General features: G+C 42.2%; 1 protein-coding gene and 1 long non-coding RNA gene across 2 annotated transcripts in view; one reads left to right on the top strand and one right to left on the bottom strand.

Moving 5' to 3' along the window:
• RBFOX2 (RNA binding fox-1 homolog 2) overlaps nt 1–27,619 on the top strand; it is a 261,661-nt gene that overhangs the window by 94,384 nt on the left and 139,658 nt on the right.
• Nucleotides 937–7,879, bottom strand: LOC118902408. Its single transcript, XR_005021562.1, has 3 exons — nt 7,714–7,879; nt 6,623–6,761; nt 937–2,183 (listed from the first exon to the last, which is right to left on the bottom strand). It is a non-coding gene; the product is annotated as an uncharacterized LOC118902408 (long non-coding RNA).

The raw sequence follows: 27,619 nt of genomic DNA, 5'->3' as shown, positions 1-27,619 counted from the left end.
GATCTGCTGGGTGACAGTTTGAAAAAACTGGGCATAAGGCTTTTATAAATAACGGTTATTATTTATTGAGTACCTTCTGTGTGCGAGACACCATATTAATCATTTATATAGACTTTACAATTTAATTTTTATAATAACCATGTGCATTCAATGCATTAGGTGGTGTTTTCACCATTTTACAGAAGTGGAACCTGAGATTGAGACTTAAAGTAACTTGTTCAGATGCTTCGATTGGAACCCAGATTTGATCAAACTCCCAAACCTCTGCTTTTATAGTATCATTTATCTTCATTCTTTTTTCATGGCATGGCAAGTCATCAACCAGTGCTGGGGGCTGGGGGGTAGTTTCACTATCTCTTCAGGGACAGAGGGAAACTAGATGTGGAAGGAAGGACACTAAAGTCATAACAGAGCAGTAGACTTGAAGATACAGCAAAGCTACCACCTGCTCAGTTTTCTCAGGGAAGGTGTAACCCTGCGCCGGATACTGCAGCTGAGCAGGGACGGACTAGCGAAATGAGCTGTTGGTAGGAAGGAGCAGCGGTGGTCAGGAGAGTCAGAGCTCCCTCATTAAATGTCCCTTCCTAAAGGAGGTCATAATTCCTCTGAGGCATCTTTTAACAGCTTTAATGAGATATAATTAGATACTCTACCATTCACTCATTTAAAGTATACAATTCAGAGGCCTTTTTAGTGTATTCACAGAGTCTTCCTCACTCCAAAAAGAAACCATGTACCTCTTAGTCATCATTGCCTGTTCCCCCTGTCTCCCTTGCCCCCAAACTCTAGGCAACCACTAGTCTGCTTCCTGTCTCTACAGATTTTCCTGTCTAGGATATTTCCTATAAATTGACTCAATATAATAAAGTCCTTTGTTCCCAGCTCCTTTCACTTAGCATGATGCTTCCAAGGTTTCTCCATGTTGTAGCATACATCAGTACTTCATTCTTTTTTGTTACTAAATAATATTCCATCATTTGGACACACCACATCTTATTTATGTTTTCATGTTGGGAAGAGAAAGGTAAAGGGAATGAGACAAGTAAGAATTCTTCCTAATTTAAAATGGACGGAAAAGGCAATACCATGAATAGCAGACCTCTCAGGCCCTCTTGAGGAATTGTAACCAAAGGCAAAGGTAAATAGGACACTTGGCATCTGCTGCTTCAGGAGCCATTTGTAGCCCAGCGGCAGCTCTTCTGACCCGGACATGTGCAGCATTCAGGGAGTTCATTGTGTAAATCTTGTGTGTTGGCCGGTGTCATTGCCCCCTACAATACCTCGTGTGGAAACGGAGAGGCCTTTGCTGATCTAATCTGAATACATTTCCCTTGGTTACTGCAGCTCTGGGTCCCCAGAGAGTCCTCTCTAAAGAGCTGCCGGTTTGTTGAGTGCTGGCAGATGCAAGATTATTTCTGACAGTACGATTTGTTCAGTGGAGATTACACCCATCTTTCAGGTCCTGATCCATTGGCCAGAAATAGCAGCTGTCATTCCCATATTTTTTGGAATGAATGCTTACCCTAAGGCCCCCTGTACGTCCTTCTCAGTCTAGTGTTTGGAGGGCCCTTCTAGCAAGCAAGCAATGTGCCCTTCCAGGTGCCAGGTAACTACTGTTGTCCCATTGTTTTCTTTCCTGGTTTACCGTCCAAGAAACAGAGAGTCCTGACCTTCGTAAAATGAATGGTCTGGGCCAGGACTGTAAGTTCCAAAACTTTTCATTTTGGATTTCAGAAAAGTTGTGGCTGACTTTTTACTGTCTGAACTTTCAGGATAGTTTAGAGAGTGACTTGTAATCACTTGTCTTAATACCTTGGCTCTTCTGTGGCATGTCTGCCCTAACGCAGAAATAAGAACCCAGGGTAGGGGTCACCAGCTTGGCCCTTAGGTCCTTTGAATGTCAGAACGGGATTCGGGATTTCATCACGTTGTCCTGGTGCTGCAGATGGAGAAACTGAGTCCCAGAGAGGTGAGATGACTTTCCCAAGGCTTATATTCTCAGAGCTCTTGCCAGTGCAGAGCTGCGTCTGTGATATGAGCCTTCACTCTCAGCTCAGTGCTTTTCCCCAGGGCCGTGTGCTCTCCTGACTAGGGCGGGGCCCAGTCCTGCTCCAGTGCACCAGTAGTGCAGGCTTTAAGGTATGTGCGAGAGTTTCGCAGGTGGGGACTGTGATGGTGAAAATCTGTAAGAGAGAGCAAGAGCACTGGTTAATGAGTTTGGGGGCCACTGATCCAAGGAGCCCAGCCCTTCTGGCCTTCCACGGTACACGCTGTCCAGTGAGTATACGTGTTTTTGATTATGCGGTTGTAATTCCTGAGAGCCCTGTGTCTCTTCGCTAAAAAATATCTACGCTGCTGCACTAACCCAGCAAGCAGTCATCTTGTAGTGCCTGCCTGAATTGTTGGCTTGTGGCTGCCAACTCCTTGTTTGGAATGACTTTTGCCTGGTATCACATGAAGAGAGAAGACCAAAACCCTTCTCCGCTGTCGTTCTTCCCACTCCCCCCTCATCTCCCTCTTGCTGTGGAAGGGACCTCGCTTCCCAGCACCCCCTGCCCGGGACCCTGATAGAGCCAGTCAGCGGGACCCTAACTGCTGGGACCAGAAGTGAAAGCAACCCCTTCGTGGTCAAACGCAGAAGCTGAGTAGACGGTCCATGCTGAGACCCCCTTCGGAACTTTCCCTTCTTCCCCGTCACTTCCTGTCCGTCACGTCCTCCCTCAGCACCGTGAGCTGCTCCACAGGAGAGGTTGTGTCCTTCACTCTCTCCCCTTCGTCTGGCACACTGCTCAGCAGATAGAAAATAATCTCTGGCATCCTCACGCTGTTGACCGCCCTCTGACGGATGGGTGAGGTGCAGGAATGCTAATACAGCTGACAGCTGGCAGCGTTATTTCTCTATAGAAGTTTCCTAGTCCTCAGTAATAAGTTATAGCGACAGCTACTATTTATTGAATGCTTACTGTGCTCATTACTCGCGTACACACACCCCCTCAATTCCTCACTGTTCTCAACAACTCTCCCTGTAAGAAGATGGCAGAAGCCATATTCGACAGATGCAGAAACTGAGCTTTGGAGAGGTCTAGGTGACAGAGCTAGAAAGTGGTGGAACAGGTATTGAAACCTAGGCCTGTCTGACACTGAAGCCTATGTTTTTAATAACCACGTAAAGCCTCCCTGAGTAGTTAATTTGCTGAACATTCCTGCGAAAGAGAGCTGAGTCACTTGTGCTCCCTGGGTTTTATAAATGAGACGTCTGTGTAGCAAAGGGCATTCGTAGCACAGTTTAGATTAGGTTTGGCTTTGGGATTACAGAGCAGGAACAAAGGGGAGACTTAAGGAGCCTCTGCCACTTCCTGAAGCTGGTTTGCTTTGGCCCAGTGTTGAGGAATCCTTGTTCTTTGAGTCCACAGTGGTTTCAGGTCATTCCTAGCCTGCGCAGTTCCTGAGAGATGGGGCTGCCCAGCAGCTCCAGATTGTTTGGGGTGGACCTAGTCCTGGTTCCACCTAGTTCCCCTAACTGGGGCCACGCTAAGGTGGGCTCCAGTTGGTCCCTGGACTGACTTGGTTTCTTAAAGGTCCTCCTGTTTTAGTCATTCAGTAGGAGGCTTTCTCTTCAGTTTTACCTTAGTCCTGTGAGGACCATCCCCCCCTATCAGTTACTGGGACTTGAGGATTTAGCTGTGGTTGTACCTAAGTACAAAGGGAGTGCAGTTTTTGGCGGCTCTTGGTGATCAGTCCTGTGGAGTCCCCGTAGCATACTGGGGTTGAGGGGCTGCCTCTCTCATTCTCTGCTCAGAACTTAAACATTTTGTGTATATCCTTGAAATGGGAGAGAGAAACTTCTGAGGAGTAAAGAGTTGTCAGGGATAATAAGATTTTGAGGAGACAGCCCTTCTGCATTCTCCCTTGGGGGAAGAATGCAGCCAGGACTGAAGGGCATTGCCTCAACCAATTCAGTTAAGTGGCCCCGTCCTGGCTTAATAACTCGGGCAGACTTCCCAGTGGATTTGGCAAGGTATTAGGTTTCTCTCTCCCCAGACCCTCCCTTCTCTCTGCTCTGCACATGTGTGCTAACACAATTACAGAGAGGTTGCATCTTGCAATAAGATATCCTTTTTACAAAGGAGGGGGCTCCTCTTAAAGAGGAAGGAGAGGAATTCGGAGGAGGGAATGTGATTGTCAGAGTTTAAGTAGCAAGGAGCAGGCTGGGTTCTTCTCTGTAAGGACAGGCGCAGGAGGGAGGGTAGCTGGGTGATTAACAGCACCTAGAGCATGAGCATTCGGCACTGTGGAAATCATAAACTGTCTTTTTGCATTTGTTCATCCAGATTGTATCACTGAGAATCTGGTCATTAAAGAACAAGAACTCTCTTGTTCATGAAGGTCAGAGGTCCCAGTCTTCCGAGTTTGGTGGTCAACTGTTCAGAAATATTTCACAGTTTTAGTTGAAAACCTGAGCAGATGCTCCTGCTGTTGTTTACCCTTGGGGATCGGGTGACATTCTTCTCCCTTTTCCTCTTCCCCACCCCTCTGGGAACCGACCAATCACACCAGGGAATGGATTTCAGTGCCTCTCTGGCCTCCTCCCAGAAGGAGTGTGCCCAACCGCAGCTCTCTGGAGCCTTAGCCAGCGGAGTGTTTAACTCCTGGGTGTCTGAATCGCAGTGAGCTCCTGACATTGCAGTTAGCTTGTTCTCTTGTTCGCCTTGACTCTGAGCCCATCTAATGTTAAGTTAGTTTGCCCTGTCCCCAAGGGAAGGCCCCTAATGAGGCAAGGTGCAATGCATTGAGCTTGAAGAAGCTGGTTTTTTAAGCCCTAATTCTGCCAATAACCAGCAGCATGACCTTGGGAAAGTTACTTTCCCTACTTGGAATTAATCCCTTTTCTGCTAAGTTAGAGGGAAAGGAGAGGGACAGAACGAACATTTATGACATAGCTGTCTATATCAGCCACCAGTCTTTACGTACGGCTAGCCTGAGGGTCTGGGGGAAAGCATTTAACCCTGTGTTGCGTACCTATTCTGAAGCAGTTTGCTTTTTACAGTTTGCCCTCTGCAGGGCAAATGCTAATGCTGTTCACCCAATTTTATAGATGAGAAGAGTGAAGGCTAGAAAGGCTGTCCAACTTGCCTAAGGTCAAATAGCTAGGAAGGCCCATCTGGCTCTAATGCCCAGACTTTCTTCCATTCTACTGGCTTGGCTAGAAAGGCCCTAAAAGTCCTTCCAGCATTTTCATTCTAATACTCTGAAAGTTTTAACTCCTTAATTAGCTTCTAGCTCTGCCCTACAGAAGGACTACTGTCTCCCTTTTCGCAGCCCTGTTACTAGAGCAGGTGAATGACTTAGACATTCCTGCCATCTCCTGAAAGCAGCAAAAGAAGATGGTGCAGCCATCAGTTTTCTCTTTGCATCATAGGAAAGTTCTCATCCTTTAGAGCCAACATCTCCCGCTTCCTCAGCATCCCCCTTTCCTCATGCAGGTGCAGGTATTTCCTTTTCTCTTTGCCTTGTGTTTGTGATTGTCAGGTGAGTATCTCTAGTTTAAGGGAGGGGTGGAATTTTGAGGAGATTTTTAAAAATCTCCTTTATTCAAAGCTTTTCTGTGAGCTAGAGACGACAATATTGGGTTTATCCCTACTTGGAATTGCTGTGATATCTATACCCCCTGTCAGAAGCTCCCTCTTTCTGAGAGCTTGATTATTTACTACAGTATCTTAAAAATTATCCTAGCTATCTGGTTTAGGGACATCTTGCCCCGTGGAACACTTTGTGTTTCTCTTCTGCAGTTTTACTTTTAAATTCACAGAGGAAATAGCTTTCTTTAGGTGCCTTCCTATCGATATTGTATTGCTACCAATTTACAATAAATTATAGTAGTAGCCCTAAAATGTCAGATTTGTGAAGGAGTCATTTTGTCTTTTTGTTGTGAGCTAAGAAAAATGACAATAAGCAAATCTATTAACAATTGTAAATTATTAAGCCAGGCACTGACCTATGTGTTTTATGTACATTATTTCTAACTTTCATGATAAACTTGCATTTATAGATGAAGAAACAGAGTTAAGAGAGGCTAAAGTACTTGCTCAAGGTCACAGCTAGTGAGTGATCTGGCACTTCGATTCCAGGTCTGTTTCACTTCCAAACCTAAGTTCTTTCTTCAGTACCATGCTGCTTCTGGAAAATGATCTTGAGAGTTCACTTTAATCATCCATGCCCATGCCTCAGCTCTGATCACCCCAGAAAATCCATATGCCTTCTTTTAAAAAGGGAAATACCAGTTTATATGGTAAACTTCACAGTTGGAAAAAAAATTAAGGGAAGTATTTTCTGATCTTTGCCAACTTTTATAGTCAGGTAACTTTTACTAAAGTTCAGTTTGAATTATTTTTACTGAAATTTAAATCCATCCCTTCTTGTTATAAGTGAAAATGCTAAATTAGTGGCTGCTTGTCATCAGATTCCAGAGAGTTAGGGGTTTCACTGTGGTTTGGGGTGGGCAGGAAGAGGTAGCCCTCAGAGGATGAGTTATATATAAGTCGATGGAGGAAAGCAGATAAAATTTTCTTGGGGTAGGGAACTGTTACCATTTGCTTCATCATTTGGTACATGCTGTGCTTACCGTCTCTTTGAGCACCTGAGGATGATGTTGAGAATCCAGTGGAAGGTGGGTTGGTGTTACTTAATGGCCTTTTGCTTCTCTCTAACTCTTTTCACGAACTGCTTGTGATTCCATTCTACCACAGTGATACTGGGCTTTCCTGATTGTGTGCAATGAGAGATTCACATAAGAGAAGTAAACTCACTACATGATCTCCACCATCCAGATCAACTTAACAAATATTTCAACAATGTTTACTTGTGTGCCTATTATATACCAATCGCTTGGCATGACACTGATTATTCTGAGATAAATAAGACATGGCCATTGCCCTTTAGGAACTCATAATGGAGTGGAATTTGCAGTCTCATTTAGGAAGCAAGACGTACAAACACAGAATTAATAACAAAAGCAGTATATGCTTAAGAACATTAAAAATTAAGTGAGCTAGGGACAGCAAATTTTACTGGGGTTCCGAGATGAAAGGGGTTAGGATTTTGCCAGAGCGGTAAAGACAAGGTTCATTTACAGTTTCATCCAGGTATGCAGCAGGGCAGGGGGGGGGGTCAGATGAGGTTTGGGTGTTGCCACTGCTAGTGACAGGAAACAGTGAAAATGGTTCACTGAATTAGGATAAGGTAAGTACCCTTCTAGAATTGTTGATGGAGTTGTAGCCAGAGACTGGGGAATGAAGGTTCCACAGTTAGCATTTTAAGTGGGGAGTGTAAAGGTGCCAGCAGCTAATGTAAAACAACAACAACAGTTTAATCCCTGAGGAAATCACATTTTTAGGAAAAAAATTTTTTAATCTCTTATATTTATCTTTTGGTTCCCTGGTTAGCACCCCACCCCACCCCCGCCTTAGCTTTTGAGTATGGTATTCTCTATACTAGAAGTCCCTTGACATTTATTCTTGTTGGGTTTTTAAAAGATGGAAGACTTCAAACTAAGTCATACACAGACAAAGATATCAGTAGGCCCATTTGCTGTGTGCATGGCTCACTGTGGCAGTATCCTTGATGATTGCTGAATATTTATTTATGAGGTTCCTTCCTCAAAGCCCACCCAATGAAGAACTCCTCTTTTCCCTTTTTTAGATTCCTGAAACTTACCTAAAACTCTCAGGCAGGAGAAGGTTTAGGGAAAGGAGTTTCTTTCCTTCTCCCTTCCCCCCACTCCATAGTAGCTCAATTTAAGTACCCTGTGGAGATAAAGATAAATGTGAGAAACTTCAGGATGAAAAGAACATTAGAGACCAGAGAAGTCAGGGGAGGTCATATCAGGCTTAAAGTGGAAACTATGTTACAACCTAAGCAAGGAGCAACTGATAGCTCTATAAATAGGATTTTATCTCCTCTTAGGACATTTTTGGCATGGTTGTAGCTTCCCATGTGGGGGACTATTATATTTACTAAAAATAAACTATCTTTCAGAAGCGATTAAAGTAAGTCCCACTAAACTCATTTATGTTATTAAAAATGTAGTCATAGCCTGAAAAGAAGTTTATAGAGTTTGGTACATACTAACTTTTGGGAGAACTTGGATTTTGAAGCCATCAGTTAGATCTGGGACAGAGTCGTCTGGTCCAGTCTAGCATGGGTTAGATGGATTGCCTTCTCAGAAGGTAATGTTATTTCATTTTTCTTCTGCTGGTTCAGAAGACCCGCAACCCCTAGTTGTACATTCAGACTCATAAATGGGCATAAACAGATGGTAAGTGTATCATCTAGGAGAGGTAGGATAGTTCTAATTCTTCAGAAATCTTAACTGCTTAATTAAATCTGCTTGGATATGGCCATTCAGAGCAGAAGGGTGTGTAAATCGGCCATACCTTGGTATCCCTTCTGGGGAACAAAAACCTTCAAGCTGTCTGAGTTTGTTTCTCACACTCTTGTTATCCTGATTGTAGCCCTTTAAATTGTGCAGCAAATTCTTGGCATGTATCTGCCTGTCAGCTAATCTCTGACGCCCCTGGATAGCTTATTTTCTTCCTATGAGTATATTTGAAATTAGTAAGAAGCATCTATTAATTTTAGTATCCTGTTAGAAGACTAGGAAAAACTGAAATTCAACAAATAGTAAAATTGCTTAAAGCATATTTCTCCAAGTTATTTGACCATGGAATGCTTTTCAGAATCTAATGAATTGAACAACAGAGCACAGTGTGACTCATGTACAATGTGTTTATGGATTAAAGTAGTCACCAGAAATGGTTTCATAGTTGAGTTAATGCCTTCAAAAAATGAAATCATTTGCTTTTTTTGACTTCAAAACCAATTTTGGAGAAGTTAAATCATTTTTAAGTGGAAAATGAAAGTGATTAAGCTATTTTTGTTTTAAATATACTGCCTATGCCTTAGTGCACAGGTTAAAAATCATCCTGCTTGGAGGACCTCACATATTATCCTTATTTCTCAAAGACGGCATCTCACTCTTAAATGACACTTTGTTGCATACTCGGTAGAAACTGTATACATGTGTTTAGTATTTTTCTTTTGAATGAACAAACTGAATAGAAATATTGCTAGCATCAATTTGTAAATGGTTGGACCACCTATTGACAGCCCATGAAATGCTAAAAACATGGGTATATATTTCAAATACATCATATTCGCTAATTGCTTTAAACCCTTTACTACTGTTCTTTTTCTCCCCTTACAGCCACTCAACTCCTTTCTTTTCCCCAGTGCTTTAAAGAAGGAAACTGAAGTTCCTGATGTAGTATTTTTTGATAGATAACGAGATAAGAAAGTTGGTGAAAGAGGTTTGACAAGTTCATGGAATTCCTTGAGCTCCAGACCCAAGATCTGGCTAATTGGTTTCACCTAATTTTTCTTTTGTGCCTCACACTTACCAATCAGCTGTTATAGTGGTAATTGTAATGGTAATGATAGTGTATCATGCTCTGTTTACAGAATAGCTAACATACTCTATTGTGTTGGGGTCTGAAGACATCCCTGTGTCATTACTTCCATTTTACAGATGATGAAAATGAGAGTGTATATATATATTATATATATATATAATATATATATATGACTTTTTTCATTACTAAAATACAGGAATCGTTAAGTTGAAACTTTATTTCTGTCATATTGGTGTGGAATGGTCAGGGATAGCAGATTAGGGGGATAGACTAGCTGACTTTTTGGCCTAGGCTTCCAGCCTAGACATTTCAGGATTCTTTGACAGTCTCTGTCTTAGTCATGAGGGCTGTACGCTATTTATGTGTGTAGAGCTTTCTGTGACACTGAATTTTGATTTGTAAAGTTACAGTAAAATAATTGACTCTTGAAAGTATCACTTAGGATTAAGTTCACTACCTGTAACAGAATCCATCCTCCTTCCCCTCCCCTTGCCCCAGAGTGGCTTAAACAAGGCTTCGTCTTTCATGGAAACGAAGTCTGGAAGTAGGCAGCCCAGGGCTGATGCAGTCAGTGTTCAGTGGTTATCAAGGATCCAGGATCCTTACTGCTCCTTGCTTCTCTGTCTGTAGGATGTGGCCCAGATGGTTGCTACAGCTCCGGCCATCATTCCCGCATTTCCACAGAGTGGTTTGGAGGAGGAAAAGAGGTCCCCTCCCCTACTTAGGAAGACTTCCAGGAAGTCCCACATAACATTTCTACTAATGTCTCATTGGCCAGAACTTAGTGTATGGCCACATCTAGCTGCAATGGAGGTTGGGAGATAAAGTCCTTTCTTGGAGGGTGTGTATATTAATGTCCTAGAATGAAAACTGGGGTTTTGTTACTAAGGAAGAAGAAAGGACACTGCGAAACCACTAGCATTCTCAACCTCAGGGACCATCAGAATGACCTGAGCTTGCCTCCCACATGGTGCAGAAGACCATTTGTAGCTTCTTTGGGAGCTTTTCAACCAATCTTTGCTGTATTATCCAATAAAATGATTTTTTTCTTGATGTATACACCTTTATGCAAACACCTTTTTTTTGGGGTGGGGGAGTGCTGCGCCTCGCAGCTTGCGGGATCTTAATTCCCCGACCAAGGATCGAACCTGCACCCTTGGCAGTGACAGCATGGGGCCCTAACCATTGGACTGCCAGGGAATCCCCCAAACGCTTTTTTAAACAGTTAATACAAGATAATAAGGATCATTGCAATTTCCTTTTAAGATCAACTTGGAGTTTTTCGAAATCAGTTTATTGGGATTTCAAATAGCATACAGTGAGCTTTTTAGTAAGAATAAAATATGTGTTAAATATTTAGGTGTCTAGTCATTGGTGAAAGAAAAAGTGTAATTTTTCCTTTGGTTTTTTGAAGCCTGGTTAAGCTATTAGATTATATGTTTCTTGGGTGTAGAGAACTTGCTTTTTTTTTTTTTTTTTTAAGGTTTTATAGGTTTTTATTGGATAAATAATACATTTACATGATTCAATATTCAAAAGGTACCAAATGGTCATGTAGTGAACAGTTGCTCCCCATTTCCTGTCTTGAGTCCCCCAGTGTCTTTACCCTAGAAGCAATGGGTGCTTTCCTTTTTGTGTATAATTCCTCATTAGAAAAAGAAAAAAAAAAATTCAGTGACACTGTGCTATACATTGTTCTGAACCTTCCTTGAAGAGCTTGAAGAGCTTCCTCTTCCCCTCTCCACCCCCAAGGCTATATGGTGCTCCATTGTCTGGATGAACTGTAATTCATTAACAGAAGAACCTTGTCTTATTCTCATGTCTGTACTTGCTCTGCAAGCAGCATTCGTTCATATTGGTTAAACTGAACTCTTGGATTGAGTTTGACTATGCAGAATATTTTAGGAATGAGTTATTTTTAGTGATCAAGTATTCCAACTAGCTGAGAGGATTTTCCCTTCTTTAAGCATCAAGATGTTTAAGATTTATTTATTTTGGAAGTAAGTCCTTCTAAAATGTGTTATTTAACTATACAGTTTACTTTCTTCTTACCAGTTATACTTTTCTTACTGGTTTTAACACAGTTATCAACATCAGTTATTGTTTAGGACTAAAAAAGAGGGATTATTTCAGGAGCTTTTCCTGGTTTTGCCTTACTAAATGACCCCATTTTGATATCTTTCTGCTTTTTGATAACTTATCTGCTTTTTAGATTTTTTTTCTCTTGGTCTCTGTTGCATCTGATGCGGCTGCCTCTCACATAATATTCCTCTTTCCTCTGGTACTTATTCCCTACTGCTTCCTAGTTCCCTTTCCTTTTTTGCTTTTTAAAATTTCGGTGAGTAAGTAGCCAGATAACCAGGGCAGAAATATTTCTAAAATAAAAATGAATAGATTCAAGAGAAGGCCTGGCGGAGCTTTCCTGCTGATGAAAGTGCATGAACATTTTGATATTCTGGGTATTTAGAGGGCCTTTTGCTTCCTGGTTATTACCATGTTGTAGAACAGCTCTGTCTAGGAGATCTTTCTGTGATGATGGAGATGTTTTATATCTGCTCTGTCCAGTATATAATAACTACTAGGCCCATGTGGCTCTTGAGCACTTGAAATGTGGCAGGTGTGACTGAGGAACAGAAATTTTAATATTAATTAATTAGTTAAAATTAAATTCAAATAGCCACACATGACTAGTGGCTAGTGCGTTGGACGTATGGTTCTAGACTATAAATAATTAACAACGAGCTTGATTATAGTGAAACTTGGATTGGGATGCTATAATTTTATTGTACTGAGCAAAATGCATTTATAGTATTGGAAAGAAGGCAGTTTGGAATGTAATAGTCAAATTAGCTTAAAGTAAATGATTAAATTAGAATTGCTTTTTCATTAATATAATGGTTATTTCAAACTGTAACATTCTAAAGCCATTGGTGCTGGCATGTGTTTATGGTTTGTAGCTGTGATAAAACTTTGAGTCCTTTTGGTAACTAGGGTGATATTAGTTGCGCTCTAACTTTATTTATAGGACTTGGTTAGACAGTTGCCTGAGTGCCAGAAACTCCTACAAATAACTTTGACCTTCCCTAGCAAAAAGTCAAAGGATAAACTGTCCCATAGTAGAAGATCTCAGTTGTATGTGATATACACAAAATATTACTCTCTAAGGGAGAAATGTATAACAAATAAGAAAACAAATGAATACGTTAACTAATTATAGATTTTGATAACTGTTAGGAAGAAAATAAACAGAGCACAGTAATATAGAGAATAAGGGTTTGAGGGGAAGGACCTCCAACTAGAGAGAGTGGTCTGGAGAGCTTTAGTTGAGGAGGTGTTATTTAAGCTGTGATCTGAAAGATAAGGAGCCAGCCTTGCAGAGAATGAAGGAAGGATGAGGAGGGATGTCAAGAACAGGGGATAAAGGGGCTGAAAGGGTGCCGGGGAGAGGGATGGACTTGCTCTAAATGAGGCACTGACACAGGATCAGTGTATTTAGAGCATAGTGATCAAAGGCGATATAATGATATGAAATGAGGTTGGAGAAGTGGGCACTTAGCAGATAGATCATATAGCACCTTAAAGGCCGTTATAAGGATTTCAGATAGAAAAAGAATTTAAGTGTAATGTGAAGCTATAGAATCAAAGGAGTGATATGATCTGATTAGAAAGTTCCTCTGGCTACTATGTGATGAGTGTTCTGAAGGGGAGCAGCAGTGGGAGGGGAGGAATTACTGCGATGTTCAGGAAAGAGGTGATGGTAGCTTGGGTTCAGGTGGTGGAGTGGAGATCAAGACAAGTCAGACACACAGGACGTGTGATGGGTTTGATGTGAGGGGTAAGGGGAGGGTCTTTAGCTTTTGTAATTGCCAGGTAGTACCACTTATTGAGGTAGAGAACACCAAGGGTATACCAATTTCAAGGGTGGTGGTGGTGGTGAATTAAGAGCCCAGTTTGGGGAGTGTTATGTTTGACATGCTTGGGAGGCAGCTAAGTAGTCATACTGCAGCCTGAGAAGAGGTCTAGGATAAGGATGTAATTTGGTAATTATTAGCGTGTTGATGGTATTTGAAGCAGTGGGATTGGTTGAGACAACTCAGAGAGAGAAGGGTGACTCAGGATTGAGCCCCAGGGAACACTTCCTTTTTTAGCGGTCTGTTAATGGAAAAGCCAAAAAAGACACTGAGAAGAAGTAATCAGTGATGCACAGGAAAAAACCAGGATTGTAGTATCTCAGAAGGTAGAAGGAGAGAGTGTTTTAAGAAGGTTGCCAACTCTGTTGAATCCTGCTAAGAGGTCAGATAAGTTCAGGACAGCAAAATGTCTATTGGATTGAATAGCATGGATGTAGTTGACATTGACCAGTTGGTTTAATGGAGTGGAGGGCTTGGAAACTTTATTTTGAGTAGACTGAAGAAGAAATGAGAGGTGAAGAAGTGGAAACGGGTATAGATTCTTTTTTTGAGAAGATTTACTGTGAAGTGGTGAGCAAGGAAATGGAGAGAGTAGCTGGAGGGAGGTGAGGTGTCCAAGGACGATTTTTTTTAAACCTTGATTCATTTAGTTACTTGCCTATTATTGGACATTTATGTTTTTAAGTTTTTGCTCTTACAGATTGCTGTGGTGAACTTCCTTCTACACTTGTGGGGATTTTCTAAGATAGGTTCCTTGGAGGTAGAATTGCTGAGCCACAGGCCATGCACATTTCAGAATTTGATAGATGTGGCCAAACAGACTCCCAAAGTGGTGCTACCAAGGTACACTTTCCCCATCAGTGTGTGAGGGCAGAGGGGAGGTTTTCTGAAGATGGACATATGTTTATTGTTGGCCTGACAGTGATGAGTGGAGAGGGGAGAGAGTGATGAGGCAGGAGAGAGGGGGTGATAAACAGAGCAGCATGGTCCTTACACAGGCACCGGGGGTGGGGTGGGGTGTGAGCACAAGTAGTGAAATGGGCCTTTGATGCAAGGGATGCTCCCTTCATTGTAACAGAATGTGAGGAGGAGGAAATGCATGCGTTTCTAGGTAGGATTGTGGATTTGGTGCACAGAAGAGACTATCTGAATGCTTTTCTTTTAAAGTGAAGTACTTGGAGAGAGCAACAGCTGATGATTGGGTGGTGGGGAGAGAATGAAGTAGGTTTCAGGGAAAGGTAAGAAGTAGTCATTTTGGAGAGTGAGAAAGCTTCCAGGGGCAGCTTTGTTAGGACTGCTTGGCATTGCCAAGTGCCCAGTTGAGGCTTCTGATGATGAGTATATAGTGAAGCCAGTCAGCTTGGTCATGTGGCTTTTCTCCAGCAACATTTAGTGGGTTGGGAACAGGCACAGAGAGGGCAGATAATTGTATTTAACCAGGATTGGAGTTTTGCTAAATGCCAGTGATGGAGAGAACAAATGATTGAAGATATTTGCAAGGGAGGGATTATAATCATGGACCATGGAATCAGAGTTGGGCATAGGAGGGAGTGGAAGACAGGACTGGGGTGGGCAGATGAACAAGTGGTTGATGAGGTCAGAGCTTGTAGCGGAGGGGATACTGGAGCAAGTCAGTTAGAAGGATGGGAGGTTATTTGAGAATATGATTGAAACATAATGAGGAAGAACACAGCTCTTAAGATAATACGTTTTCCTCTTTTAGGGATGATCACCCTGGGTTCCCTAAAAGTGGGGGTCAGAGCTCTAACAAATCTATTTGCCTGTAGCTTTTCCGAGAGTTGAGCTTTGGGATGTACCCTTTTCTCTGTGTATGTGTCTAGAGCTCACTGTAGACATCATAGAAGGTAACCACAGTTCATAAGAGGTTTCCAGAATCATTCTCTTAACGACGTCTGTCATAGCAGCAGGGCTTGACCAGAGCCACAGCCTTTGGACGCTCACGTACAGTGTGTGTACACCGAGTTCCAAACCTCATCTCCATCATTTATTGTTTGAAGTCTTGGTAACGGGCAGAGGTAGAGTGCAAGGTTATATCCAGCGGGAATTTTCCAGTGATCTTGGCAGTCTTGGTTTGATTTTATCAGTGAAAAAGTGTGATGTAGGACCGATCTTGGAGTCTTACAAATTTATGTTTCACTTGTGGCTCCTTTCCTCACTAGCCGTCAGACCATGAGCAAGGTGTAGAGCCACTTTGATCCCCAGTTTTCTTCTATGTGTGAAAAAGCTAAAGTAGGGCCTCCCTTACAGAGATATTGTGAAGATGCAGTGAGATAATGCACGCAGAGTTGTGGCACATAGTATGTTCACAGTAAATAGTAGCTGGTGGTGGTGTTAAATTGCAGTCAGCACGCAGCGTGGGAATGCTCACTCTGGTGAGTGTTCCAGAGTGGTTTAGATGCCCTAACTGGAAAGCTGCAGCAGCATCTACCCCTGTCTTGCATGAGTCTGTGCTGCTACGTGAGGACAGTGCTCTATCTAGACTAGCTTCTCAGACGTCAGTGTGCTGTGACCCATCTGTGGCTTTTGTCGTAATGTGGATTTTAACTCTGTAAGTCTTGGACGGAGCCTGAGATTCTTCCTTATCTAGGAAGCTCCCAGTTGACGCTGCTGCGGCTGCTGCTGGTCTGTGGGTCACATTTTGAGGAGCAAGATTCTATTAGAGAACTGCCCTGTGGGAATCCTTGCTATTTTAAGCTGAGAGGAAATGAGGTTAAAAGAGCCCCATTCTTTCAACTTTTTTTTTTCTTTTTGAGTCAAATTCAGTTGGACTTCATATGGTCCGTTTCTATAGCTCATTGCTGTGGTGAGTCTGTGTTGTCTCTCATTGCTGTGGTGAGTCTGTGTTGTCTCTAACAGTCCTGAAAGTGAAAGGAGTAGAAATTATGTAGAGAGGGTTGCTTCATATTTCTTTTGAAAAATTTGCAGTGCCTGATTTCTCAGGAATATTTTTGCAAAACTGTGTTGGTTCCCCAGATGTACACACTTTCCCCACCAGCCTTTAACACCCACAGAGAAACTGGCGTGCAGCCTCATCAATTGTTAGACTTTGAGGCAGAGAATCAAAAATGTGGCTTCAAACCCTTTCTGCCCAGCAGACTCTTCACGTTACAACATCCAGTGCTTTCAGAAGCAGGAATTCAGGATGCATTATCAGGTTAGAATTACTGGCAACACCCATAATGCTATCCCAGATAATCTGATTTTTCTTTCTCAGGAGCAAGCATGCGAGACTTCTTCTGTGGGCCCTCCCGAGAAGAGCTCCTTCTCTGATGCTCCAATTCACATGTTCCCTCCTCCGAACTAATATAGAGGCTGATAAGTTTCAAAGAACCGTTAAGCAGCCTGATAAAGTGTTCTCCTGATAGAAGGAAGCATGTGTGCGTCCTAATCCTGTGTGTAAGACTAGGATCCTATTCAGAGGGTCTTCCTCGAGTGCATTTGTTATACCTTTGTGTCTCTTAATCTGGATCCTGCATAGCGACAAAGCAGAGCCTTCCTTATTTGACTTGATTTGAAAGAATTTTGTTTTCTTGTACCTCTTTGTTTCTTTTTCTTCCTTTCTTTTTTTTAAGGTTAGGGAAATGTGGACATGCAGGAGCATGAATTAAAAAGATCCACTTAGCTTGCCTGTGGGATTGTTTGTTTTTTGTTTTTTAAGTGAAGAAAACATATAGAACAGACTGTTCACCCGATTCTTAAGATTATGATCAGAAAAGGAAAAGATGCATTGACAGTAGAAATTTATGAACTCCCTGTGGTTCCAAAGAAGTTTACAAAGATTCCACTCATGGGAGTTCTGGAGGTAGTTATCAGAGTTTTTGTGACATATTTAAACTTTTAAAATTTCATTTCAAGGATCTCGTTTCTGTATGTATTTTTCTCCTGCTTTTGCTCCAGGAGAACAGCGGTATCATTATCCCATCCTAAATTTGATTAAAAGATAACACCATAAAGTGACAATATATGAAATTTTATTGTGGTTTTTTTTTTGGTACTTGGTTAAGAATGAATGAATATTAACAATTTTGTGTCTCCTTCCCGCCCCCCCCCCCCCCACCTTCCTTGGCCATGCCACACAGCTTGTGGGATCTTAGTTCCCTGACCAGGGATCAAACCTGGGCCCACGGCACCATACAATTTTGTGTCTTCAAAGAGTTTGAAAGGACTGTAATCCCTTCACAGTGTGATTTTAATACAGTTGTTTAGAATGGAGTATAGGAAAGCCTGGGGACTTAAGAGAGGGCATGGGCTATGAGACTAGAGGGGAAAGTTACATGTAAAAATTGATTATATAACAGACGCTAAGTAACAGTTTATAGAAAGCTGAGATTTGTTTTCCCATTTTAGAAAAAAGGCCGTCTCCGTTTTAGACATGGAAGTTCTTACTCCTCTTTTGTACTGGAACTGAGGTAATCCTGACTTCAGAGGAAGCAAAGAAGTTCTGCATAAAGAAAAAGAAAAGGTTTGGGTGAGGCTGAGAAGAATACTTGCCCCACCTCTCCGAGTGTAAACAAGTGGGAGTTTGAGGTGGGAGGAGGGAAGAGGTCTAAGCTGTCTTGCGGAAGGCACATATTTAGTGTGGAAGAAAAGGAAAAGTGACTTCGCTTCTACTCTGAGAGAAAAAGACACCCCACCGTAGCAGGAGACAGAGCTCTCTCGACAGCAGGAAGTGTCAGGTAGGGAGAGGGAAGGTACCTCGTACCTGCGCTGGGCCTGCCTTGAATGTGAGACTCGCAGACCTTACTTGGATATTTTATGAGCAGGAGAGAGCTGTTTCAACATGTCTGAGGGGAACAGAACCCTGAGGCAGCTGGAAGGTGGAAGGCCTCTTGTTTTTGTTTTTATTTTGTTTTTCCTTTAACAAGTTAAAGGAATAAAATATTCCTCAAAACACACAGTCCTCTGAGAATGTATTGTGCACCTACTGTGTGCTAGGTACTGTGCAAAAGACTCCATGGCTCAAAAGAGATGAACCCTGCCCTGAAAAAATGTGAATAAATGGGGTAAGATTGGTAGGTACAGGTAAGTACCTGGAACAGTAACTGGCAGGAGTGGTGAGTGCTGCGGTACAAACACCAGGCTTACAGAGGAGGAGAGGTCACTTACAGCTGGGGTGGGTTTGGGATTTGAACATGGAAAAATGGGTAGGGATGTAAGGAAAGAGCATAGGCATTGGCATATGGAGGAGAAGTCAGTTATTTTCTGAATAAAAACCACTGGGACAGATGATTAGATAATTCTTGTTGTTCACCATTGAACATAATGGACAAAAATATGCCTGGCATATAGGAGGAACTTAGTAAATGTTTGAACTGAACTAAATTAGAAATCATGGTCACCAGGGACATGGCAGATAGTTTACATAGTGATATCATTCGATCTAATTGCAGCAACTCGGAAAGGAGTGTTATACCCGGTTTTTGCTTGAGGAAACAGAGGCCTAGACAGATTAAATAAGTTTCCCCAGGCCATGGTGATAGTAATTATAGACCCAGATTTCAAACCCAGGCTTCATACACTGCCCCATACCCATGCCTAGTAAAGAATCTACAACGTGGTAGGGCTCAAAATCCACTTGATTCTAAACCCCTTGTTTTTTCCTCTCTTTAGAGGGGAGGCTCTATTGATTTGAACTAGGGTGGTAGTAATACAAAAGATGAAAACCTATTCAAGCTTATATATAATTTTTCCTATGTTTTAAAATCTTCTAAGATTCAGAATTATGATTGGTAGAATGTTAGTGAATTATTATAGAATAGTGGCATAAGGCTGACCTGGCAGGGAGGGAATGTAGGCTCCAAGCAGGTTCTCTGTTCACGCTTGGCTTCTGCAAGGGGCTCCAGAAGAACTGGGGCAGAGGGGAGTCTTGGCTTACTCCCCTTGATCTTGGAGGGCAGAGTTTTTTTGATTGCTTCATTCATGTTTAAAGAACCCGTCTTAACACTAGTTGATGTCTAGCTACTAGAAGCTGGTGCCGGTGGTTTATTACTAACCCCGCCCATCCCTGCCTTTTGCAATAATCTCTGTGAGTGATGATTGTGTTTCTAGAAGTAGAATGACAGAGAGAGATTCCCTGAAGGCAAATACAGAGCGAGTGTGCTGTACACTCGGGTTCAGACACACGGGGCTGGGAACTCCCAGAGAGAGAGAGGGAGGGTGAGAGGGAGGAGAGAGAACAACAGAACAGTCAGCTGGAGAGGAGGGAGGAGGGGGGAGGAGACGGGTCGGTTTTAGATTTTTAAACTCAAGTGATTTGGGGGGGTTCTCCCCACCCCAAACTTCGGCCCCCCATTCTGGCACCTCCTTTCCTACAGTCCACTGAAGGGCCTTTTTGCAGTCCAGGATCAACTGGCCGCTGAGTTTGAGCAGCCCGGTCTGACATGATGTACCTCTGGGTGAGTACAGAGTGCTGCGGGTGAGGGCTTGCACTTGCACATATAAGGAGTGGAAAGCTGCGAGATTCTGCTCCTGCACAAATGGCCTTCCCCACGGAGCACGGGCTGCCACAGCCCCTTCTCCTCACAGGTGTGAGGGTTTTAAAGCCTAGCCGTGATTGTGACATTGGGTTGTGTTTTTTTTTTTTTTTTTTTAAGAATGTTGTTTACCTTGTTAGACTTAGGCGCAAGGGCTGAGCTCCCAGTGCAGTGCCATCCCCCAGGCTTGGGAGGTTTGGAGAAGGCACATGGGGCAGGTGAAGTGAGCCGGTCATCCCAGGAGCTGCAATCTTCCTGGTGGGTCAGGGCCTGGCTGTTTTGTTTGGGGGACACTGACCTTGATAGCAAAGCGTCTCATTAGATATTGAGAGCCAGTAGGTGGTATGATTCTTAATTAGGAATTAACCTTTGAAAGTTTTTATCTAATAATTTTTGTTGTCCTTCACAATAGTCTTGTGAAGTAGGTCACTGTTGTTATTAAAATTTTATGAGGGAAGTAATTAAGTCACAGATAGTGACTTGCCCATGGTTAGGAACCACGTCTGTAGCAGCTAGAATAGTAATTAATAACCAAACGTTATAAAGTATCTTATATTTTGCCAGGAACTTAATACCATACATTATTTTAATTTATTGTTAACTCTGGTGTTGTAATTTGGGATGGAGGGAAACATAATGGGACTAGGGAGACTTTTAAATTATGAAATGTGGTAACTTTTAGGAGAATGACAGGGAAAATAATACAGGGGGAAAAAAAACCCCTGCAGTTAGTTGTGAAAACAACATCTGTAGTCCCTTGCAAAGACAGCAGTGTCTTCTCTTGAGAAGACAGTTGTTGTGTGTTGCTAAGGGAGCCTCCTAGATGTGATGCCCTTGGCTACTAGCCAGCTTTTGAAGGTTTCACTTTGCCCTTTGCCCTTTGCCCTTCAGCCTAGATGTCTGGAATCGCAGAAACCTACTTGGCTGGGGCAGACTAGATTTATAAATATCAGAAGGCAGAATTTAAACTAGGTTTATGGAAATGGAGCTTGTGTGTGTGTAGGGGCTGCTTTTCCTGCTTCCCCCTTCATATCTGAATATGACCTTGAAGTCTAATTTTCTCTTCTCTGTTGATTTATTTTTGTAGTATTTGGAAGAAGTCAAAGAACTTCTCTGACACACTTATGTCCTTTAAGTAGTTTTCATCTCTGAATGAGGCATCTGTGTCTAGGGTCTTTGCAGCCTCATCGGTGGGACTGATGAACTACCTGTTAACCAGAGGATGGGTTATTCTGTCTTTTGATTTGTTTGGAAGAGGCGTTATAAAAGGAAGCAAGTTGAATTAGTCTCATTTCCACTCATTTATGTTTGATGAGAGCAGACAGTGACAGTCTCCTCAGTTATTTCCTTTGTGCTTATATTACAGTTATTTGTAAATTTGTCTCAATCCCCTTGGCTTGTTAGCCCCAGAACAGAGCTTTCCAGCCAGAGTACCACATGCTGCGTTGAGAAACATGTACGCCAAGATAACTGTTGCCCTCAACCCTGGGAGCAGCCAGGAGGGGCCCAGGATTCCCCAGGTCACTTGGTCCATGTGTACTCTAGTTTGCCACTTTGTGCCATAAAAATACTACCATTTTCTATGTGTGCCATGACACCTGAACGATGGGGTAGCACTGTGCAGAGGGAAAAAACGTGTCAGCTCTGTCTCTTCATGATCTGCATCGTCTGGCCCAGTGCCTCAAACATTTGCTGGATTCAGTGAAAATGTCCAGAAGGAGCCATAGCTGCATGAGATCGAGGTCATTTCCTTAGAGAAGGAAATCAAAGTAGTCAAGCATTAAGTGGGAGGCACTGAGGGGCTACTGTGGAGAAAACTTACTGGACGAGGAATAGGAGGTCAGAATTTTATCGAGGCCAGTACCCAGCCAGGTGACACTGGACAATCATTTGAGTCTTCTGACCGCAGTTTCCGCATCTATAAGATATCTATTCTAATTCTAAAGTTCTGGGAAGTGAATTTTGTGTAGCACTCTGTGTGCCAGGAAGACATCCAGTTGTGCAGGAAAGGTTAGTGTCTGGAAAGCATGAAAGAACTGTGAAGCATATATCACCTCCATTGCCTGCTTGGTTTGGTACCAGCAGTGACTTAAAGGTACTGTTCTAAGCATTCTAGAAAAACTGCTGAACTTTATTTAGTTGTCAATACCTCTGAGCAGTGTGGACATTCTTAGAACCTGCAGAGCCGAAAAGTAGAAGTTACAGCTCATCCAGGCATTTGGGTTGTGTAGTTGGACACGGCTCGTTAATTTGCTTCTGTGCGTCTAGAACTCTGAGATAGAATGCTGTCTTGTGCTGTATACATGGCTTTTTGTCAGATCTCCTCCCCACTTCCCTGTTGAGTCACCCTCCTTTATAGTGAAATTGCTAGCATTGGGGGCAGTGATACGGTGCAAAGAATGTAGGTTTTAGAGACTTTACTAGGTCTGAATTCCACCTCTCACTTCCAGTTGTTTGGCCATGAACAAGTCACTTAACCTCTCTGAACCTCAGTTTCTTCATTCATCACATAGGGAAAATAATGCCTGTTACCCAGGATTGTTGTAAACATTTGAGATAATCTATGAAACGTGCTTAACATGATGTATGGCAAATAGTAGATGCTCAGTAAATAGCCAGTGCAAGCCAGGTTTTTGGTTTGAACGTTCAGCAGAGCACTCACTACCCCAGAACATTTTCTCTAGCATGTGAAGGATGCCTTTGAATTCATGCAGGGAGAACTTTGATAAATACAAACTAGTTTTATGTGAAATGTCTCCCGTTAATCAGTATTTTAAGTACTTGCGACTAGAGAACGCTCGTTAAAGTTGCCTCCTGGTGGAGAACGTCCCCATTATTTTTTCTAAACTTTTTTTTTTGGAGGGGTGCAATGCTACTAAGTATTTGCTATGCCATTTATTCTCCCCATCTCCTCTTCACTGTCCAAAACAGGGAGGGCGGCAGAGAGAGAAAGTGGGGGGCAGAGGCAGGGAAGACAGAGGGAGACATACGATTCCTGTACTGAGGGAACTTACTTGTTTGATAATTTTACAATTTATGTCCAGGAAACCAAATTATAGACCACTTACTTAAATTCCCAGAAGCCAAGATGTGTTCTCCCCGTCTGAGCTGATCTTAGCTAGACTGGTCTCAGGCTCTCTCTTACTCATATTCTATATGGATGAACTTCTGTATTTCACTTTGAACTGTTGTTTTGTCATATTTCAGTCCTGTCTTCTCAGTAAATCAGTTCAGCCAACATTTAATGAATGTTTATAGTGGGCAGAGGTCTGTGCTACTAGCTGTTACAAATACAAAGATGATTAAAGATCCTCATGACCTTAAAGAATTTATAACACAGTGGTAGTCAGTGTGTGTACACAGATAATAATGATTTTTGCATGATGCTCTCCGGTTAAGAAAGTGCTTTTATATGTCATCTTATTTCATCCTCACAGCCGTGCTAAAGGCCTGGAATCATTATCTGTATTGTACAAGTTAGGAAAGAGACCAAGAAAGAGTACATGATAATTAGTAAATGGCAGGGCTGGAAACTCAATTCCATATTTTTTTAAAACTCTGTGGCTCTTATTTATTTATTTATTATTTTTTAACATCTTTATTGAAGTATAATATTTATTTTTTTATACTATCTTCTTTTGGGAGAAGCTGATATTTTAATTTTGTTTCTTTTAAATTGTTTATTGAGTAATAACATATATGTTAGGCATATACTTCAGTCCTCAACACATGTGAGAATTAGCTGTTATCTTCATTTTACAGAGGAGAAAGTAGAAACTTCAGTAACTTGCTGAAGTCACACAATTTAGAATTGGCAGAGGTAGGATTTGAACCCTGGTCTGTCTGGCCTCAGAGCTTCCTACATCACACTTAACATCTTCTTTTATTTGTTCAGTAGTGTCTGGTTTATCACTGCTACCATTCAGCCTGATACAGGCTGGAGTAGAGAAATGAAAATGAGGTAACCTGAATTCTGTTTCCATATGCATTAATTACTTGAGACACATTACTTAATTGTATGTACCTAGATTTTCCAGGTTGTGAAAAGGATGTGATAGTTCTTGAGAGCATTAATGGAGTAATCTTAGAAAAGTGTGTATCAGCCATTTTAGAAACGAAGTAGTCAGTAAGTGATGGCTTTATCACGAAACATGGAAATCATCGACTGTGAGTCAAAAGACAGCAGTTTTTGGTCTCAGTGGTGCCATTTGTCAGTGTATAACCTTTCCAGCATTGGTTTTCTAATCTTTAAAATGTACTACTGGGGCTTCCCTGGTGGCGCAGTGGTTGAGAGTCTGCCTGTCAATGCAGGGGACACGGGTTCGAGCCCTGGTCTGGGAGGATCCCACATGCCGCGGAGCGACTAGGCCCGTGAGCCACAACTACTGAGCCTGCGCGTCTGGAGCCTGTGCTCCGCAACAAGAGAGGCCGCGATAGTGAGAGGCCCGCGCACCGCGATGAAGAGTGGCCCCCACTCGCCACAACTAGAGAAAGCCCTCGCACAGAAACGAAGACCCAACACAGCCATAAATAAATAAATTAATTTAAAATGTACTACTAATACCTAACAGAGTATCGAAATAATCTGTTTTTGGAAGCTATTTTGTGCTAAGCAGATGTAACATAATGATAATAATAACAGCGGCTATTAAGGTTGTTATTGTTATTCAGGTCGTAGTCAGGCTAATTTTTAAATACTCACTTTTTAATCCCTATTTTGTCATCCTAATTGGTTTACGCATTTAGAGAACTAGACTTAATAGTAAATTGAGTTATCACAAAATGTAGACATAGTTCAGTTCAGCTAACATTGGAGGCCAGATACTGTGAATAGATACTTGGCAGTGAAAAGCCATTAAAAGACTTTAAGTAGGATTGGGAGTAGGCTGAAGTGGAGTTTATAATTAGATTTGTTTTTAAAAAAAGATATCTACACAGATTAGAGAGGAATAAGAGTACAGAGAGAAGTTCGGTGGTGGCTGAGTAATAGTCCAAGGGACAGAGAATGGTAGTGACAGCACGTGCTGCAGGAAGCAGAACTGCCTGAGAGAGGTGCCCAAGGTACAGTCGGCAGCATGGTGTCATGGTTTGGAAGAGGTCCAAGTGTTTTTGTAGGTGGGAAGAGGAAGGGTATCATGAGTTTGATTTTGGATTTAGTACTTTTAGGTAACTCTGAGATGTTCAAGGGGAAATACCGCTTAGATAGTTGACTACCTAGGTGTGGAAATAACAAGGAAAGATAGAGGATGAAACTATAAATTTGTGAGAAACCTGCATGCAATCGTAACTGAAGCTGTGGGCACGTTTGATGATGTTGAAAGTCAGTGGCTGAAGATGAGACTGGCCTAGGGAGAAAATGTAGAGCAAGGAGAGAAGTTGATGCCTACCTGGTAGAGGAGATGAACCCGCAAAGAAGGCAGGGAACAAGATTCCGAGAGCTTGTTCTTCAGAAGGAAAACCAGGACATTAGGAAACTAAGATAAAAGAGTGGCAGGAAGAGAGAACTGAAATATGTCCATGGGTTTAGCAACGTGGAGGTCATTGATGACCTTTGCAAGGGTTGTTTTGATGGACTGAAGGCAGAATCCTGGGAATGGAGTCAGTTCAGGAGTTTGGGGGCAGAGGGGGGATGGGAGAAGGAAATGGAGATAGGAATAGTGAGTGTAGACAGTTGTTGGAAAAGTTTGACTGACTCTGAAGGGATGTAGAGTGTAGCCAGAAGAGTATGTGCAGCAGAGAAAGGTTTATTTGTTTTATTTTAAATAAAAGAGACTTGGTCATGTTTAAAAGCTAGCCGAACAAATTCATTTGAGAAGGAGAAGTGGAGTATTTGAGAGAAGAGAAAGGATTGCTCTTATGCTTTGAGAAGATGGGATTAGCTTTAGGAGTAGGGAGAACTCTCCTATTTAACAGGAGGCAAAGCAGATAGAGGACAGAAGAGCTTACAGCATCTAGGAGTTCAAAGGAGTCTTTACAGAGGAGGAGACAGGCTGAGTGGGTGAGGCATGGAAAGGGTCATTGCTTTCCCAAAAAGGGATAGATTGGTGAGATAGTATATACGTTTGTGAACCATATATAATTCCACGTGGCTTGTATGTGTGGGGTGAGTGGAATAGTGATGGATGAAAATTTAAAATTTTAGAGCCTAGATTATCTGAATAAAGATGTTTGTTTATTCCAACAAGGAGCTGTTGATGGATTTTAAGCAGGATCAGGTGTGATCAGATTTGTATATAGAAAGATAACAAGAGGCTTCTATTATTATTGCAGAATTTATATTTATACTTTGAGTGAAATTGGTTTGATGCATATTTTTATAATTTTTTTTAATTTTATTTATTTATTTTTGGCTGCATTGGGTCTTCGTTGCTGCATGTGGGCTTTCTCTAGTTGTGGTGAGTGGGGGCTACTTTTCGTTGCGGTGCGTGGGCTTCTCATTGCGGTGGCTTCTCTTGTTGCAGAGCACAGGCTCTAGGCGCGCGGGCTTCAGTAGTTGTGGCATGTGGGCTCAGTAGTTGTGGCTTGCGGGCTCTAGAGCGCAGGCTCAGTAGTTGTGGCACACGGGCTTAGTTGCTCCGCAGCATGTGGGATCTCCCTGGACCAGGACTCAAACCTGTGACCCCTGCATTGGCAGGCGGATTCTTAACCACTGCGCCACCAGCGAAGTCCCTCATGCATATTTTTAAAGCTCAGGAAACTGTAAGGGGCTAAATAAGTGATTATATTAATGAGACTCAAGCAGTTAACACATTTATTGATGACGACTGTGTGCTGATCACTTTCTAAGAGGTGGGGAAAGAGCATGAACAAGACGAAGTTCTTTTCCATAGAGTTTGTATTCTGTAACTGGAAAAAGAAAGTTGTAAACATGTAAGCAAACAAGATAAATTCAGAAACTAGTAAGTGCTATAGAGAAAAGGTAATATGACCCTGAATGCTTTAGCTAGGGTGGAAAAGGCCTAAATGATAAGAAACACCGTCTTGTCAAACTACGGGAGGAAAGCATTATAAGCAGAAGGAGTAGCAAATACAGAGTCCTCAGATAGGAATGAGTTTGGGGCATTCAAAGGACAGAAAGGGGGTGGTGTGGTTGGAGTGTAGAGAACAAAAAGAACGTAGGGAGATAAGACTGGAGAGGTAGGTGAGGGTCAGATCATGTCCCGTGGTAGAGATTTGAATTTTGTTCTGGTTAAAAATGGGAAAGTATTGGGAGATTTTCAGCAGGAGAGTTGACTCGCTTTACGAAAAGTGATAAGGGAGGTCAAGAAGCAAGAGGAGATGGCTTAGACTCTGGAGGGCAATTTGATAAGATTAAAGATGGCTTGTGTGTGTGGTGAGATGAAAGAGAAATCTGGGTTATTCAACTTTTGGTTTGAGGAATTAGGATGGAGGGGGCATTTCCTTGCAACAGAACAGAGAGTACACAGGAAAAAACAATATTTATGGTTTGGACTTGTTTAGTCTGAAACGTGTAGTAGATATCCAAGTGGAGAAGTTCAGTGGCAATTTGATATGAGCCTGGAGCTCAGAAGAGAGATGTGAGTTGAAGGTATAAGGTCGAGATTCATCAGTGCATATTTAAAGCCTTGGGAGAAAATGTAACTGGAGAATAAGGCTGAGGTAGAAGCCCTGAGGCATCTCACTGGAGGTCTAAAAGGATACTGGAATTGGGTAAGGTAGGAGGGAAACAAGGCAAGTATGTGATATCACAGACTCTGGGGAAGAAGTTGTTGGGTTTGGATTACTT

The sequence above is a fragment of the Balaenoptera musculus genome, chromosome 10 (assembly GCF_009873245.2).
Source record: "Balaenoptera musculus isolate JJ_BM4_2016_0621 chromosome 10, mBalMus1.pri.v3, whole genome shotgun sequence".
Classification (NCBI taxonomy): domain Eukaryota; kingdom Metazoa; phylum Chordata; class Mammalia; order Artiodactyla; family Balaenopteridae; genus Balaenoptera; species Balaenoptera musculus.
The sequence above is the reverse complement of the archived record's forward strand: the minus strand, read 5'-3'. Positions and strand labels throughout refer to the sequence as shown.